At 40.1% G+C, this 16,747-nt stretch overlaps 1 protein-coding gene across 3 annotated transcripts in view; it reads right to left on the bottom strand.

Annotated features, from left to right (window-relative positions):
* foxp2 (forkhead box P2) overlaps positions 1 to 16,747 on the bottom strand; it is a 115,616-nt gene that overhangs the window by 46,646 nt on the left and 52,223 nt on the right. The gene's annotated exons all lie outside the window — the stretch shown is intronic.

The following is a 16,747-nucleotide window of genomic DNA, read 5'->3' as shown; positions in this document are numbered from 1 at the left end:
ACACGGTTAACAGTATGCTGAAGATATGTTTTAGTAACAATTCACAGTCCTGTGATCAAGCATAAATACAGTTTGTCTAGAGCGCCCTGAAGAAGAGCGTGGAGGAGGGAGGGTGACTGAAAAAGGAGGCATCAGCATCACTAGAATTGACCTGTCTAGTGTGTGCTCAACTGAAATACCCACTTCTCCCTGCAAATTACTGCCACATTTGCATATTCATAATATCAATTTGAAGTAGAGGCAGCACCATGTGAAGTGTCCCTGGGAGCTGTAATTAAAGTTGACAAAATCAACATCAGATTACATTTAGAGTGAATTAACCAGCAGCACCGCTTTTACACTATGCATTAAGAGTGCTTATGAGCAGTGGTGACGAGCGATAGATACAGAGAAGGATGGTAATAAATAAGTATAAAAGATTCAAGACCGATCAAATAAATGCAATAATGTAGAAAAATCTGATTCATCAACTGTTAATGTCCTTTCACACATTTTGGACTTCAAAATAAAACATTAAGGGTGCATTTGCCTGGAATCTTCCACAGTATGGCAAATAAACTCCATGGTAACAAGCACATGGCCAAGTTATAGATCAGAACTGTGGAGAGGCAAGCCCACTCAGAGTAAGAATGTATTCTTTTCTAAGCCAGTATAGTTTAGTACCATAGTCCGGAACATTCAAGGCAAAGCAATAATATGACTGCACAAACGGGAGGGTAATGGACACTCCACCACAAAAGTTACGCAGTGCACCATTAAAAGTAGCATTCTCTTAGCTAGGACTGTATACCCCTCCCTCCTAAATCTGTTTGTGACAAGCGAGTTGCTGTCTCTTCACAGGTAACAGTGGCAGCTGGGTGAGCTGCCTTCTCCAAGTCTTCAAGCGCAGACGGATGAAAGGGCCTGGCAGAAAGAACATTGTGCACAGCTGCTGCTACTACCTCTGCCTCGCGCCTTCTCTGGGCCCACGAGCATCAAGTGGAAGCCAAACACAACACAACAGACAACAACTTCACACAGAGGAAAGAAAAAAAGCAAGGGGCGTCGAGAAGGAGAGGCAGGAGATGTTAAAAAATAGTGAGGAGGAGAGTGACACTTCTTCAGGAATCAGGGCTCATTTTATTTTCCTGTGCTTGCCAGTATCCATGACAACAGCTGCCTGACAGGGCGTGCATATGGCGCCGCTCTGCCAGCTGGTGGGAACAATGTTTGAACTAGTACATTGAGATCCTGAGCAAACAAGAAGAGAAGACAGGAGGAGAGAGAGAAAATGAGGAAGACGAAGAGAAAAAAAAAAGTTGCCACGTCTTAACCCCTTGGGATGCACAGCCGCCCTCCTGATCAATTATGAAAAAGCCAGTGCTCGGGGAGGTGGTGCTGGAGGTTGGGGGGCTCTGTCTGTCTGGCTGCTGCTTGAGAGGAGACAGGCTTTCTGAACTCACGTAAACAAACACATTACACTGCCACTGAGTCCTAACGCCATTGATCCGTCTGCTCGGGACAGGAGCCCAGTCGCCACCCGCTCATGTGCGTGTGTGATGTGTGTGTACAAAGTGTGTGTGTGTGTGTGAGTGAGGAGAGAGGTGAACTGGTACACACATGCACAATGGTAAACCAAGAACTGATTTTGTATAAGGAAGAAATGCAAAGTAAGCATGGGTTAGTGGGCTAGTGATATCTTCATAACTTTCCCTCATTCAAAACATATAATATATTTAGGGGTTATTGGTGATATCAGTAAGTTTCAATATTGACCAATGATCAGTACTGATTGATATTTTTTCTGCCACACTCTGTATGTATCCATTCCAGTTAATCTTCAATGCATCAGATTTGTCAGAATAATGTAAAAAGGGCTGTATGTTGTACGCAATCATGCAACAAATGATTTTAGATTTTAGAAACACATTCATTTCATTACGTACCAAGTTAATTTGCGAGCTGCACTCAGCCCCAATAGCAAAGCAAATATCGAATATTCAAGCTAAAAAAATCCATATTACACCATCCCAAAATATTTTTGTTTTGAATATTTAATTGTTATGGCAACTGTGCTATTTTTTATCACTCTGAAATCCATGTGTCGCAAAATGGTTATAAATGTATTATACTTACAAAAGGGTTGTAATGTTATGATCAAAACATTAATTTGACCTGAGCAATAAGCAGGTTTAGGCAAGCACAATCCACTTTCATCATCAGTAATTATGTCTTTACGCTGTTTTTAAGTCAAGACTCAATTTTAATCTAACAGTTACATCATCTCCTCATGAGTTCACAAAGGCCACGAGGTGAGACATGACTCTGCAAGTGCAAATGCAGCTGTATTCCCATGCACCTCAAAGCACCTATAGAACTAAACTTTTGCCCCACTGAGCCACTCTCAATGAAAAAACAAAGGTTGTCTTCGTCTCTGGGGAACTGCTTTAAATGGGAGGAGAAAAAAATGCAACTTAACACTTCCTGCCTCAATACAAAAGACTAAACAAATTCCTTGAATGCAGCCAATCACTTTGCTAATTAAAACACAGGGGCTAATTAATCTCACCATGATTGGTGAATCAAAGTAATTATAGGGCTTATTGAGTCCTGCACACAGTAGTTAGAGGGAAGACTGCTTGATGAGTGCCGCCCTAGGTAGCTGTCAGGAGGAAATGTTTATCCATGTGTGAATCAATAATGACGCGCTATGCTGAACCCAAAGTCAAGAGAGGCACTCCATTTATTACATGCGGTCAAAAGAGTTTTAAAAGCACTTCCAATATCCACAGCAGGTAAATACACAGGGAGGAGCAGCTCTGAGAGGTGACGAAGAGCAGAAACACAAGCCAAGCAGACCCAGCTTATTAGCCGCCAAGTCTGCAGAGGCTGCATATTCCCGACATAACACAGACCTTATCAACACCGGCCAAACTTTTCAGAGAGCTTTGTCATGCCTGAAACTGTCACCTCCACTGTAGAAGTGGGGTTAGCTGTGTTTGTGAAAGAGAAAAGAAAAGTTCTGTCCCCTCTTTTTCACTGTTCAGAGTATTCAGCCATTACAGCAAAAAGCTCCAATTTGTGCCACCCACTTTCCACTCCACGTGGATGGCAAGCAGAAGCCCATCTCCAAGCACAAAAAGCTCCAAATGCCAAGAAAAGTCATCAAAAGTTTGTTGAAGAGCTGGTGAAGCGGACAAAAACACAGAGGCGAGTGGCGCACCATCTATTTAACCTGGGTTGCTATGCACAAAAAAATGACATCCTCAGTCTATTAATGCACACATTGTATAAACAGCACAATGTGACACATTCTTCAGAATGAGTCGACAGAGAGAGAGGAGAGAGAGCAAGGCCCCTCTATATAAATAACAAGGCACTCAGAGGCATATTTGATGTTGATATCCATCACTGAGGTTGGAAAAGAGGAAAAAAATAAGAGAGGGAAAATAACACACAAAGCAGGCGAGTGCGCGACACAGGGATCCTTATGAAAATAAGATTCAGCCCAAATGGATGTGGTGTAATTGGTTTCAGATAGTGAGGTCAGGAGAAAGGCGATACAGGCAACTATTATGCGAAACGGACGGAGAAACAAGAATGTTTACACAGGCATTCCTCTGCTACATTAATAGGCATGCAGAGATCACTGGAGAGGCAGACGAGACTGACATAGAGGAAGGAGAGAAAAACCACCAGCCAGCCATTCAACTCCCCCAGTGCTCTGTTTAGACTCAATACAGAGCAGGGTAATAAGGAACACCCGTCACAATGCACCTTTGGAAAGAGCATGCAAAGATCTTAAACAAGCATGAAATACATTAGTGCGTCCGGCAACAGAGGCGCCGACCATTACAAATCCACAGATTGCTTATTGTGTGCAGAGGGGGAGGCAGAGACGGGCTGGTTGGGGAAATAAGCCATCGACTAAGAATGTCACTCTTTCAAATCCACCTGGAGACCGCGATCTGCCGCCATGACATTGGAATTGGATACATCAGACGTGCTGTAACATTGTGTTTGGACAGTGCAGATCAGCGCCTGGCCCAGGTCATGTTGGGAGTTGGTGTTTATTAGGCGACACGATGATGACACAGGTGTGAAATAAGCTACAGGTGCATTGTGGGAGACTCGAGTTGTGGTACTTGCATCAAAAGCTAGTCAATAGGAAAATATATTGCATCAGTGGTGGGCTTAACAGCTGGAGTGTGTGTGTAACCTTGTGTATATTTATTAGTAAATGGCTGCAGCTCAACCCCAGGCTGTTGGCCAGAACAACTCCAGTCAAGCTGACAGATTTGACAACTAGCACACACTTTTGTATTGTGTTGAAGCAAGGCAACAGCAGGCTTATCTTTCTAGTGACTGGAGGAAGGAAACCATAAGGAAAAAAAGTGACAATTTATCAATCTGGGAGTCACATTCCAGGGAAAACAAGCCACAAACAGTTTAAGCTGAACAAACAAACATGGCTGATTGGAGTGAGGGCCCCTGGCAAGGAAGATATGCTCTGGCAGTACACGCCAAAATATTTACACCCCATCTCGTGTTATAAGGGGATTCTGGGTGGATGGATAAAGATTCGGAGGGGGCGGATGGAGAGGATCGACAAATGGGAAGAGAGGGGGGACAAGTTACAAGATATACAGGATGCAATGTGCTGAATAAAAGTGAGGAAAGAAATATGATGCAACAAGTTTTACAGCAGAGTATAACACAGCAAGTACAACACAAATGCCAAAGAGGATAACCTAAAACTGACATTTGTAGAGTCTCTGTGCATTGGTGTTTAAAACTCAGTAAAGTTATAGACTGCTATGTATATGGAGCAACCCCATATTACCTCCTATTGCTCCTATTATTTTAAAAGTCCTATATTACGCAAAATTAACTCTTGTGAGTTTGTGTTAGACTATTGATACCTCCTCAAAAACATACTTGAAGTTGTGTTTTGGTTCATTCACACATGTCTGAGTAACCTTTTATTATTAGTCAGTCTATATCTCTGAAGCTCAAAATGCTTTGTTCCACCTTGTGATGTCATGAAGCTGTAGTTTTTAAGTTAACAGCTGCTTTTTAGTCTAGTTCATACGGGATTGTCATTTCCAGGTATGATATTATCCACATGATTCTAGTTCTCAAGTTGAGGTGAGTTTAATGACACAGTGGAGCACTTTCTGTATTACCAAATGACATCACAAGGTGGAACAGAGTGTTTTCTGTTTAAGAGAAGAACTATAAATATGCAGGATTAGTGTGTTAAACATGTGTGAATAAAACAAAATACAACTCCAGGTATGTTTTTGAAAAAGAGATTAGAGAGTTATGTTAACAAAATTGTAGTTCCTGTCTGTATTAAAAATAGGCTTATATTAAAATTATGTGATCAGTTTATACATCACATATTATAGCTGTTTTTATACAAAGTTAGTTATTGTGGTTGAGTGTTATTGATCAATGGATACTAGGGATGTAACAATAACCGAAATATCGCAATATCGTCTCGTCAAAAGCCTCACAATAATATCCTGGACTGTCACAATATATCGAATTACAAGTTTTTTGCTTAAATGCATGGGTTTATAGTAGCAACAGCTTTTAAACATAGGGAACTACATATCCCATGATTCATTTCTGTGCAAACAACATGAAGTAGTATGTTTTTTACTTGAATTCTTGGGATTATGATGGAAATAATTCACACCAAAATCTTGTCATGGTATTTTAAAAGCAAAAAAGTGTCCTATCTACAATTACATCAGCCACTCCAAAATATTGCAATAAATATCATACCGTGAGATACATATCATGAAAATATCGTACAGACAGATTTGGATATTGTTACATCCCTAATGGATACCTTTAAAACTGTTTTAAAACTGTGGCTAGACTGATGGTTTAAATATTTAATCAGCTCCTTGGTGTTGAATTTGCTTTGAGTTTCCCTATAGCCTCTAAAAAGTCCAACCCAAGCACAAAGTTCACCTGGATGTATCTGCACTTAGCTATAAAAAACAAAGTTACTGCAATTCCCTGCGTCGATTTTATCCTCTAACATGGTGGCAAACCCGAAATGTACACAAACTGTTTCCAAGCCGGGCCAGAGGAAAGAGGTGATGTGAGAAAATGAAAGAACAATACCAAGAATTTGGAAAGTATGCAGGGGTAATGAGCATTTTAAATATATGACTCAATAAATCAACAGCGGTGGTGCACGGGGCGGGGGGAGGAGAGGGGCGGTGGGTCCGTGGAGAATCTGCCTGGGCCTCTGGATGAAGGTAAAACCATCCACGCGAACAATGGAGCTCTGTGTCCCGCTCAAAACCCCGTCCAATATTTTCTGCTACTTTTGCTGGCTTCTCATCCAAAAGAAAAATATGTGAGGGTTTTTTGTGTGTTATGCTACTTTTAAGCGAGTAGAAAACTGTTTATATTGATCTCCTGGTCTCCCCCAATCCTTCACCTCTGCACACATAGCTCATATCACATTATTCATTTCATCTCCGTGCTGCCTCCATCTCCCACGTCTCCCAGCCTTTGTTTATTGATTCTCTAGATTAAGAATTCCTGGGGCGGAGGATTGTAACACACAAGCCTTGAATTATTTTGGGGTGTGCTTATTTGCCTTTCCCTTGCATCTATTTGGCCTGTGTCTGTAGACAATTATGCCTACCCAGCGCAAGACTCAGGTGCTAATAATGAAGGACAAATAGAATCATATGTGTAAACTTCCCCCACTGATGAAAATTTATATTAACTTTCTGCCACAGTAAACAGAGGTGCATAGCGACACCATCCCTGGAGGATCCACAAGATGAATTTTCTTACCCCAGGAAGAGAGTGTGAATATGGGGGAGAAGTGAAGAGGTTATGGGGGTGGTCCGGGGGTATCTATTGTTTAACCTGACTCATTTTTAAGAGACAAAATATGCTCTTTTTTTGCCCATCACAAATAAAGCAAGTGGTTTTAAGGGAGAGAAGCGCGAGTAATATGTGTGTTGAAATGTTGGGAGACCATGCCAGCAATAACACTCCAGCTGTCAGTCACCGAGTATGCTAACATTCACTAACTTCCCACCTCCCACTGTTATCGCGATGGAATTTTTTTGAGCAAATACAATCATATATTTGTTCTAGCGGGAGAGGGAAAAAAAGTGTTTCGGCTACTTTTACCATGAACTTTGGTACAAAACCCCAAACTGAAGTGCTTTCTTTAACTGGCCTTCTTCCTAATGAGATGCACTGACCACACGTAAATCAGACTGTCAAGGCTATGCTGGTTTGTTTAAAGGTGTTTAACCCAAAGTTGTCAGCAATGAAACCGATGTGTGTGGGTTTAAATGAACTTGTATACAGGTCAAGACTCTTGCTTAAACTCTTCACTTACTACATAGAAAGTAGTGGAAGTTGGTTTTCCATTGTTGGCATTACATATTCTAAAGTTTCTAGGGCAAGGAAGAGGAATGAAATCGCCTCGCTCAATTTCATTTCTCTCCAGCGATTAGGTCAGGAATCGGAATATACTAGAATACACTAGGTTTGCACAAACACCGGAAGTGGAAGTTTGGGCACCAGCCAATGAGGGAAGAGCCAAACATTCTGTGTTGGCAACGATTCCCGAGATGGAGGATTTAAAGCCGGAACAAAGAGAATGCTTTGGTGAATTTTATCAAGGGGAAACACGTTATTGCCCTTCTTCCTATGGGATTTGGGAAAAGCTTAATATACCTGACATATGTAATGCCCCGTTACATATGTCATGACCAAATAGCAGCGATTAGTTACATAAAAAAGTACCCGCCTACACAAATTCTAATGCTGTGAGGTCAGATGTTTTCCATGAAGTGAAACCGGCTGATGAATCGGGTCAATTGTGTTCCACAGTATGACATTCAACTTTTCCACCTCAATGACAAATTACTGATCAGTTCTATGGAGAGGAGAGAATCACTGTAAGAATGTATGTTTTAAGATACATTTTTATCATTTATTTACAAAAAATCCAGACAGTTATACGTGTGAAACTCATGTGTTATTAACCTTTTTGCCATAACATTATTCAACAACACTGCAAAGTTCATTTGAGATTAGGCAGTCAGTCATCCATATGTGTAGCTAATAATAGCCAGGGGTTGAGTGTTATTTGGCAAACTGTCACTTAAAAATGTTGTTATTTTAAATGCCATGAGATCAGCCCTTTGATATTTTTACATTTCAATGATGCGTCCTCATAGACAAGTTTACACACGACTATAAAATATGTATAAATGGCAGCTGTGTTTGCGTGACCCGCTGTTTGTGTCCATTTTATTCTACTGGTTTTGTCCTCATGAATTTCTCCAACTGTACATAAATGACACACGAGTAGCCAAAAAAAAAATAATAAAATCATATTGAGATTTTTGCCATTTCAATTGTATCACCATTTGTGTACACTAAAGCTATCTGCATCTTCTCAGAATCCACTTTTCACTGTGATTGGTTAAATCCACTTGTCACATGACAGAGCCTGGGCCAATAGGAGAAGTGGAAGTGTTATAGCAGAGACCTGTATTAAACAAAGAAGCACTAAATTATAATATCACCAAATTAGCATATTGTCAGAGGAATCATATAACATTTTTAACATCATATCACCTAATTTATACACACAAGTTTCCTCTTCTCTCCCTGTGGTTGGAGTCTTTAGTGTGCCCTGCTCAGTATTAGTGTGTTTAGATAAGAAGACAGCAGGCCCATTCAGCATAGCTCTTTATCTACTACCGCTCTTATAGGGAAGTCCTTTCCAGCCAGACAAGTGAAGGCTACTGCACTATACTATCACAAAGAGGCACCGGGGGAGGAAAAGAGAAAAGTAGAGGCGTACAGAGGGAGAAGAGAGGAAGGTATTTGTGGAGGTGGAGAGGGCGCCGAGAGGGGTCAAGTGGTCTCTTTGAAAAAGCCAGATTCAACATAGGACAGCTCAACTCCGCACTCACAACCATTCAGCTGCTGTAAACACGAAAATACAAAACACAACCAGCCATAACCAGTGACTGTGTTGAATAATAACGACAGTATAAAACGCAAAATGATGAAATGTATGTGCGGTCCAAATTAACCATAAAAATTAAACGTATACCTAAATAACCAGATTTTTTAAAAGGTGCAAAAAGTAACTTTTTTGTTTGTCTTCATGGAGATTTTATTTCTTGGAATGGTCCACAGTAGGGCATTAAACATAGCTCCCTTGCATTCAATTACAGGTGTTTTATAGCATAAAAAATACCTTAAAAACATGAATTCTTACCATGTGCAGACTTCTCTCTAGATCTGACCATTAACCTGCCTCCATTGTAATTCCCAAGTTTATTTCTATACTGTGGAATAATCAAGGGATAGCAATAACATCTCCATGGACCCTCCACCAGAAAAATTACACAGTGCACCTTTATAAGCATACTTACTATACTATACGTCTGTAATTGTCTGTGTCATCAGTCAGTCGTCCAGGTACGAGCTACACCAAAAGAAGAATTTAACTCTGTCAAATAGCCAAAAGTTTTAGGGTGAAACTTTAAAAATACTTTTATCCAGTTGACAGAATTGAATTTGTTCTTCTCTCATCATAACTAAGACTTAGTTTGGGTTTCAGTCAATAATGGGCTTTCAACAATTTGACATCGCTGTGTTTTGTTCTGTGTAAAGTCAGTACGGTAATTATGACAACAGATGGTTTCTCGAATTTTGTATTTACATAGTATCACTAAATATGTATAAACACATCACTGTCAAATAACAATAATAATATAAGTAAAGTTAAAGTGAAACGTAATTCTACGTTTTTGCTCTTATCTTGACAATAATAAATAAAAGATGATAAGACTTTGCAAAGCTCGAGTACACACATTCTTTTGGTTTTTATAGACAATTTGTTCTCGAGGTGATTATAATGCGGCTTCTTTTCACAGTTCTGGGCAGGAGGAGGTCACACAGCTGGATGAATAGCTGATATGTAACGTTGCATCGAGGCCAGTCATTTTTCATCCAAGACGGAGCTGAGCCAAGGGGAAAAACTCTTAAGTGCAGACAGGCTGCTTTGAAATGCTCTGAAAGGATTCCACCTCTCGTAAATGACAAAGTAATTTATAAAAACGCAAAAGACACATGAAATTATTACTTTTTTTCCCACTTGGGGAACAGAGTGGATCCAAATGAAGCTGTTTGTTATGGAGCTTGGTCGGTCGTTGTTGACAAGGTCTTATTAGGGGTCTCCCAGTCCAAAGCATGGCTTCAGGCAACGAGCTATCTGTCTCATAGCGGGGAAGAAAGTGGGGGAAGAGCTGGTTTAGAGCGTCATGCCAACATAAATATATGGTGCTGAAAGAGATAAAACTCCTCACACAAACACACTGAATTCAACAATGCAAAACATAATTTCTGCTCTGTATTGTGAATGGGAAAACTGCATTTATATATAGTTAAGCGCTATCAAACAACAGGGTGTGTGCTAAACAGGTACGCGCAAAACAATGATTAAGAAAAACAAGTCATGATTACAGAAACCTAAAAGTATTCAATGGATTTACGAAAGTCAAGTATTTATTTGTATAGGCAGGTATTTGGGACTGTTTCTAGTCAATAGATAAAGTGTCTGGCTGTCTAGACTGGCACAGCTCAAATTGAATTGCGCTGCCTGGTTGCATACAGGGGTCAAAGAAAGTGCATCTTAGACCACATACAACACACCTACTGGCTATGTGTCTACTATCTTTGTTTTAAATTGTATTAGAACTTTTCTGGCCAGGGCTTTATTAAAATGGAGGTGAAGAGTGGAGGAGACATTCAGCTCACTGTCAGACGCAAGAATAACACCTAGTGACGTAACTGTTACACGACAAAAACAATGGATTTTAAAAGTTTCAACCTTTAACATTTTCATTTTTTGTCTTTTCCACATCAGTTTGCCCTTTTTGCATAACTTTCCTTGTGAAAAAAAAACTGCACAGATGTGAACAATCAGAAAGAAATCAGATAACTCACATCAGATGTAACTGTTTACATGATTTCAATAAACTGATAACTCCAGAAATCAGATAATGATCAGATTTTTGGTGTGCATATAAACAGCCAATGATGTATTTAAGATTATTGTAAACCGTTTTGTGACTAATTCATCCATTTCGTAGGACTCTAACGGCTGTGTGAGCAGGTGGTGGAAGGTAACAAAGTAAAAGGAGTAAAGTACTGTACTGAAACATACATTTTAGGTATTTGAACTTTAATTCAGTACATTTTACAGTGGATACTTTTTACTTTTACTTCACTGCATTTGAGAACACACATCTGTACTTTCTATTCCAAAACTTTTTTTTTTTTTAGTATTTTTTATTGTAGTTTGAGACTGTGGGGGTTATTTTAACACATTCATAGCTTGAGCAAACAAAAATATACAAATACAAACAGTTAAGAAAAAAATATTTATTACATTTTTTGTACTGAACAAAATGCAGCACAAATATTTATTAAAATACCTACATTTGAAGCTTAGTTAGATCCGAATACTTAAAATTTTTCTCTATAAGAACATTTTAAACAGATTTTTTTTGTGTGATATTTTTACTTGAGTATTTTTTGGTCAAGTATCTGTATTTTTACTTAAGTAACAAAATTGAGTACCTCTTCCACCAATGTGTGTGAGTCTTGAAAACAACATCCCAGTCTCCCCGTGTACCTCGCCGATAAATAGCCACTACACGTTCCGGTAGAGGGACCGTGCATCACGCTCATTGCTTATGTAACATACGTCTTCCCGTCTCCGTCCTCCTCTATCTTCCCTGTTTCCTGCATTGTACGGCGGTGATTTTCTTGTGAATATTTCAATTACGCCGGCGTGTGTTTGACCTTTAAGTGAGCTGCAGAAGATATAGTTATCTAGCTTCCACTCTGACACCCAGCGTCTATCAATCACCCACACCCCCCATACCCCTCGGCCCCTCCCTCCCTCACCACAAGAGCTGCTTGACTGCGCCGCTATGCTCTGATGTTTTTCCGCGTGTGAGTGACAAGAAAACAGACACAAAACACAACAAAGTCAGACTTGTAAAGCGCTGGAGATAAGAAAGTGACGAATGTATAAATATATAAGACATATGCCCAAACACTGCGTCAGATATTAAGCCCCTTTTTCATTTTTTTTTCTTTAATCTGCAGCGATCCGACGGAGCTACACTTCCATAAACAAAGCCGTTTCCAGCAGCATCCTATATCACGCTTCCGAGAACAAGCAGGCGCGAGCAAAGTCATACTTCTTTAGTTTCATTTTTGTTCCCCACCCTTTTCCAGAGGGCTAATCTACATCTTTCATTGAATCAAGAATGGAAATTCACGAGAAATGCTTCTTTTTCAATTTCATGCTGAAGTAGCTCAAGTTAGTGGATGTAATTTCTCCTAACAAGAAAATTTATCACTCTGTCGCACACTTAGTCCAGCTGTGTAGGAAAGAGGGGCCTTCTTATTTCTATTTCTTCAATGCGCTTTGATAAATGTGCCAAAAGCATCACCCCCTTCACAGCATTCAATACAGTAACGGCAGAACAATTACAGTAGCTATTAAAAAATAAAAACTCTGCTTGATATTGTATGAAAGATAAATTACATATCATTCATGAATACAGCATTACATTTTAAAGCGGAACCAAGCCAACAGATGGATGGGGCAATTTCAAAGTGACCTAAACTTATGGAATTATAACGTAGACACAAGCAGGCTGGTATCTGATAGATTATCTCAAGATTCGATATGATACACAATGGTTCACAATTCGATTTTATCACAATATGGCGATAAATGTGAAAATCGATATATTACACATGGTATATCAGTGTTTTTTAAGAACCAAATTCATTTAAGCAACAGTATTTCTTAGTTAAACCAATGCTTGTGCAAAATGAATATGAAATACATTTAAATTTTCATCAAGTGTATTGTATAAACAAGTTTCCTTTCATTAAATAAGCAGTAAAACTATAGCGCGGTCACAAAAGAATAGCTAAAACATACCAATACTGTATCACCAAATTTAGAATCACGATATGTCACTATTTGGATATTTTGCACACCCCTAGTATCTGATTAGCTCTGTAGTTCAGAGAGGGATTTGCTCTTCTCACGTTTGAATCTCAAGCCAACAAAGACATGTTTTCTCTCAAAAGATGTAGAAATTCTAACAGCACAAACACTGTCACGCGTTTGAAGTTTTTGTTCAAATTACGATTATCAGGTTCACGCTGAATTGGATGATGAAGTCCAAACAGGTGAGAGGGAATGCACGCAAGAATAGTATCGCTGAAACAATACCACGCATGGCCAAACCCTCCGCCTAATGTATATTTATCATGTAAACTTCTGATAAATGCATATGCAGGAACAATCAAATCTGGGGCTTTTTCATTGGAAGATTTTTGCACTATGGATTCAAGCGTGAAAGCAATATCAGCTTAGTGTCTAGTCAAGCTTGAAGTGCGCGCCTGGCTCACAAAGCATGTTCTGCATATGCTTATGGCCATCGCCTTTATCGGGTTGGAACGAGCAGATTTTCGGTGCTAGCGCAGTTTGTGTCAGTTAAGACGCGCCAGTGTGGGTAAATAAGCGGTGGTTAGGTTCTGATGAAGAATGGCAAGGCTGCGTTGGGGAGAAACACAGCTCTCTCTGTCTATATGCTCTGTGACTTCTATCATTAGCTTGGCATGTGTAAATCTCCATCTGTGTATGTGCTCAAAATAAATGTCCAGTTTACACTTCCCAAAGAAACTAAACTAAACGCAGATTCTGTCTAGAATGTTTGCTCCGATTAAAAATAGAGTCAATATTAGGGATAAAGTTGTCCCTGATAAAGATGTCAGCTTATTTTATGGGCAAAGTTGAGTGGAAAAAGTGGGAAGACAATCCAGAGATGTACACATTGTATTTTGGAAGTAATTTTTAGTGGATAAAACATGTAGTTTTACTTCTAATTGGCAATTTTTTCATGTAATCATACTTTTACTTGAAAATATTTATAGTGACTTAATACACATTCATATGCAGTATTTTTGGCTTCGAAATTAGAACATTTTAAGTATGACAAGAGTTACCAAAAAGATCTAGCAACAATTTAACATTACAATTATCCTAGATCTCTACTAAAATATTAAATCAGATATAATGTTCAGTTACCTAAGCACTACAGTAGTTCATGAGTATTACAGTAACAATTTCCAAATCCAGTGTCTCTACCTCAAAAGCCTGTACAAGTAGCCAAAGCCAGCCTAAGTGACACATCATTTAGTTTGTTTGGAGCCTTCCATTCCCCACGGCCTAAGCTTATTTACTGCATTTTATATGAAAAGCTGTGAAGAGCGCTGAGCTGAGGGCCTGGCTCACTCTCCTACATATGTATACAGTTGCATGAAGAGCATCTCCCCTTGCAACATGCTACTACAAACAACTTGAAAGCAGGACTGAACCATTTAGAAATTCAAAAATGGGTCAGGGATGAAGGTAATCGGAGCAGCGGAGTGTGTTAACAAGAGCAACTAGAAAAGTCTGACACCAGGTTGCACAAAAAGATGCTACCATTTCTTGCTAGTCATCTCCCTAACCCGATTTGAAGTCATTTTCATATTAGTTGGATGAGGGGAGGGGGGGTGATACACAACAAACCATCGGGCATGCGTTTCAGACTCTGATTTGTTACTATTCATGGCGAAAGCAGAGAGGAACTGTAATACTAGACATGCTTGTTAAATTCACAACACTCCAAAGCTGCCTTCTAGCAAATCCTGTCTTTTGGTTGTCAGCTTAAGACACCCCAGCATCTGCATATGTAGAATTTTTAAGCTCTGTTAAATGGATAGCAGAGTCGTGGCCTATCAAATGACTTTAAGCCACTTGGGGCTTTTGGGGGGGATGGGAAGTATTTGGTGAAAAAGCAAAGCAGCAATGCGTTACCTTGTATGCATCAGAAAGCAAGCCACAGAACCTCACGTTCACTATGGGTTTTTTGTTAACGCCATATTAGAAGAAAACAGAGCTATTTGCATGTACGTATGTATTTAGCATAGTGTTGACAGTAGCTCCCCGCCCTTCATATTAACAGCTGGCACTCAGTTTAAGCTGCCGACAAGGGAGTGGCAACAAACAATGACAGAATGCCTGTTTTCGATTGTGCGACCACAAAAGATGATACACCATCCACTACAAAGGCGGTTTGCAAATAAATTATTGTGGCGTGTATTGAGCCGAGGCAATTGTTGGGTCCCTCAGTGTCAGTGTGCAGTGTGGGATAGAGACAGCGTGTAGGCTTGTCTTTATGTGTGTGTGTGTGTCTGTGTGTGAGTGTGTGCGAGTGGACTTATAGATCCAGTGCCATTTATTTCCCCGAGCTAGAGTCAGGGCAGTTAGGGAGGCGTAAAAGGAAATGAGTTGTGAAGTGGTCATTGATCCTGGGCTGCACCGGCTGCAGGCTGGAGACGCAGGGACCCCCGGCCTCAGCTCCATGGACTGCTCAATGGCTGCCTCTTATTTACACTGATGCTTAACCCCAGCTCAGTTCATTTATCACTGGCCTAATGCGCAGCGCAGAGAGGACAAAACTGACAAGCAAAGGCATAATCCAGTCTGAATTATGTGATTATGACTATTAATTATAACATATTTATTTGGTCTCATGAAATGTTATTTAATAAACAGATAAATCCATTTGGAAGTTGTATATTTGAAAATAATTATGTGGTAGGTGATAAAACCAACCTTGAAACTACATAAAGAAATGATCACTTTTGTTCATTTGAGTCAGATTTGTCTTGAATGTTAAAACACGTAATAAAAACTATATAGAAGTATAGCTGGTATATTTGTCGCTGTCATTCTTCCTTGTCCAGAGCTTCTTGAGAACAATCTTAAGTGTTTATTTCCAGCAGTCCAGTTCACAGTGTCTATCTCTGTGCTCCTCTCTGTCCCTTTCTCCTCGTCTCTCTTTCAAGCCTTGCAGCGTGACATTTCGCCGCGCTCTCGGGGGACTCCTGCATGAAATGGAGTTACTGGGAGAGCGCCACTGTAAATTCCAGAAGGCCACATGTAATGTGTCTTAAACATGGATGGACAGGCCAGGTTTCAAGGTGCCGAAGAATGAGAAAAAGAGGTGCGTGGACTTAGATAATAGAATAATACTGTGTTTTGTCTGGGGAAAGCTGAGCAAACAGGAGCCATGCTGTCATTCATGGCCTATATCTTTAGTGTTATCGCCAAAGGAAACTGCAGCCTATATGTCACAGGCCTGTATGTACTATCCTGTAGGGAACGTCTGCCAATAGCCACCCTTGAAATAAAAAGGATGGCTTTCATTGTAAATAAGCCAGCCACAAGCATAGCCGGAGTGCGTCTGTCTTTTTTATTGAAGGGGGAAATTATTTCACAAAGACATATAGTCCACAGCGCATCCCTAATGCTCCTCCTGCCTTTACAAGAGCTGCTTATCTTTGGCCAGATGATGACGGCTAACAAAAGACTCCTTTATGAAATCGCTCATATTTCAGGCGCGCTCTTTCTCCTGTCCTGAGAGGTGATGGATGCGTCACACCACGACCAGTGTCTTATTTACACAGTTGAGTGGGGCAATCTCAGGCCTGAAAGATAAACCTAATGAGCTTCTTTGTGCGAGGGTGCAAATGAGGGACACCGTGCCCCCTCCCTCCTTCTCTTCTCCATCCAAAGGGACAGTCTGGGTGATTAGGCCTTTAAATTATG

Source organism: Boleophthalmus pectinirostris, unplaced genomic scaffold, assembly GCF_026225935.1.
Source record: "Boleophthalmus pectinirostris isolate CB_2022bp ecotype Guang Dong unplaced genomic scaffold, ASM2622593v1 HiC_scaffold_18, whole genome shotgun sequence".
NCBI classification, from domain to species: domain Eukaryota; kingdom Metazoa; phylum Chordata; class Actinopteri; order Gobiiformes; family Gobiidae; genus Boleophthalmus; species Boleophthalmus pectinirostris.
This window is presented reverse-complemented; position numbering and strand designations above follow the sequence as displayed.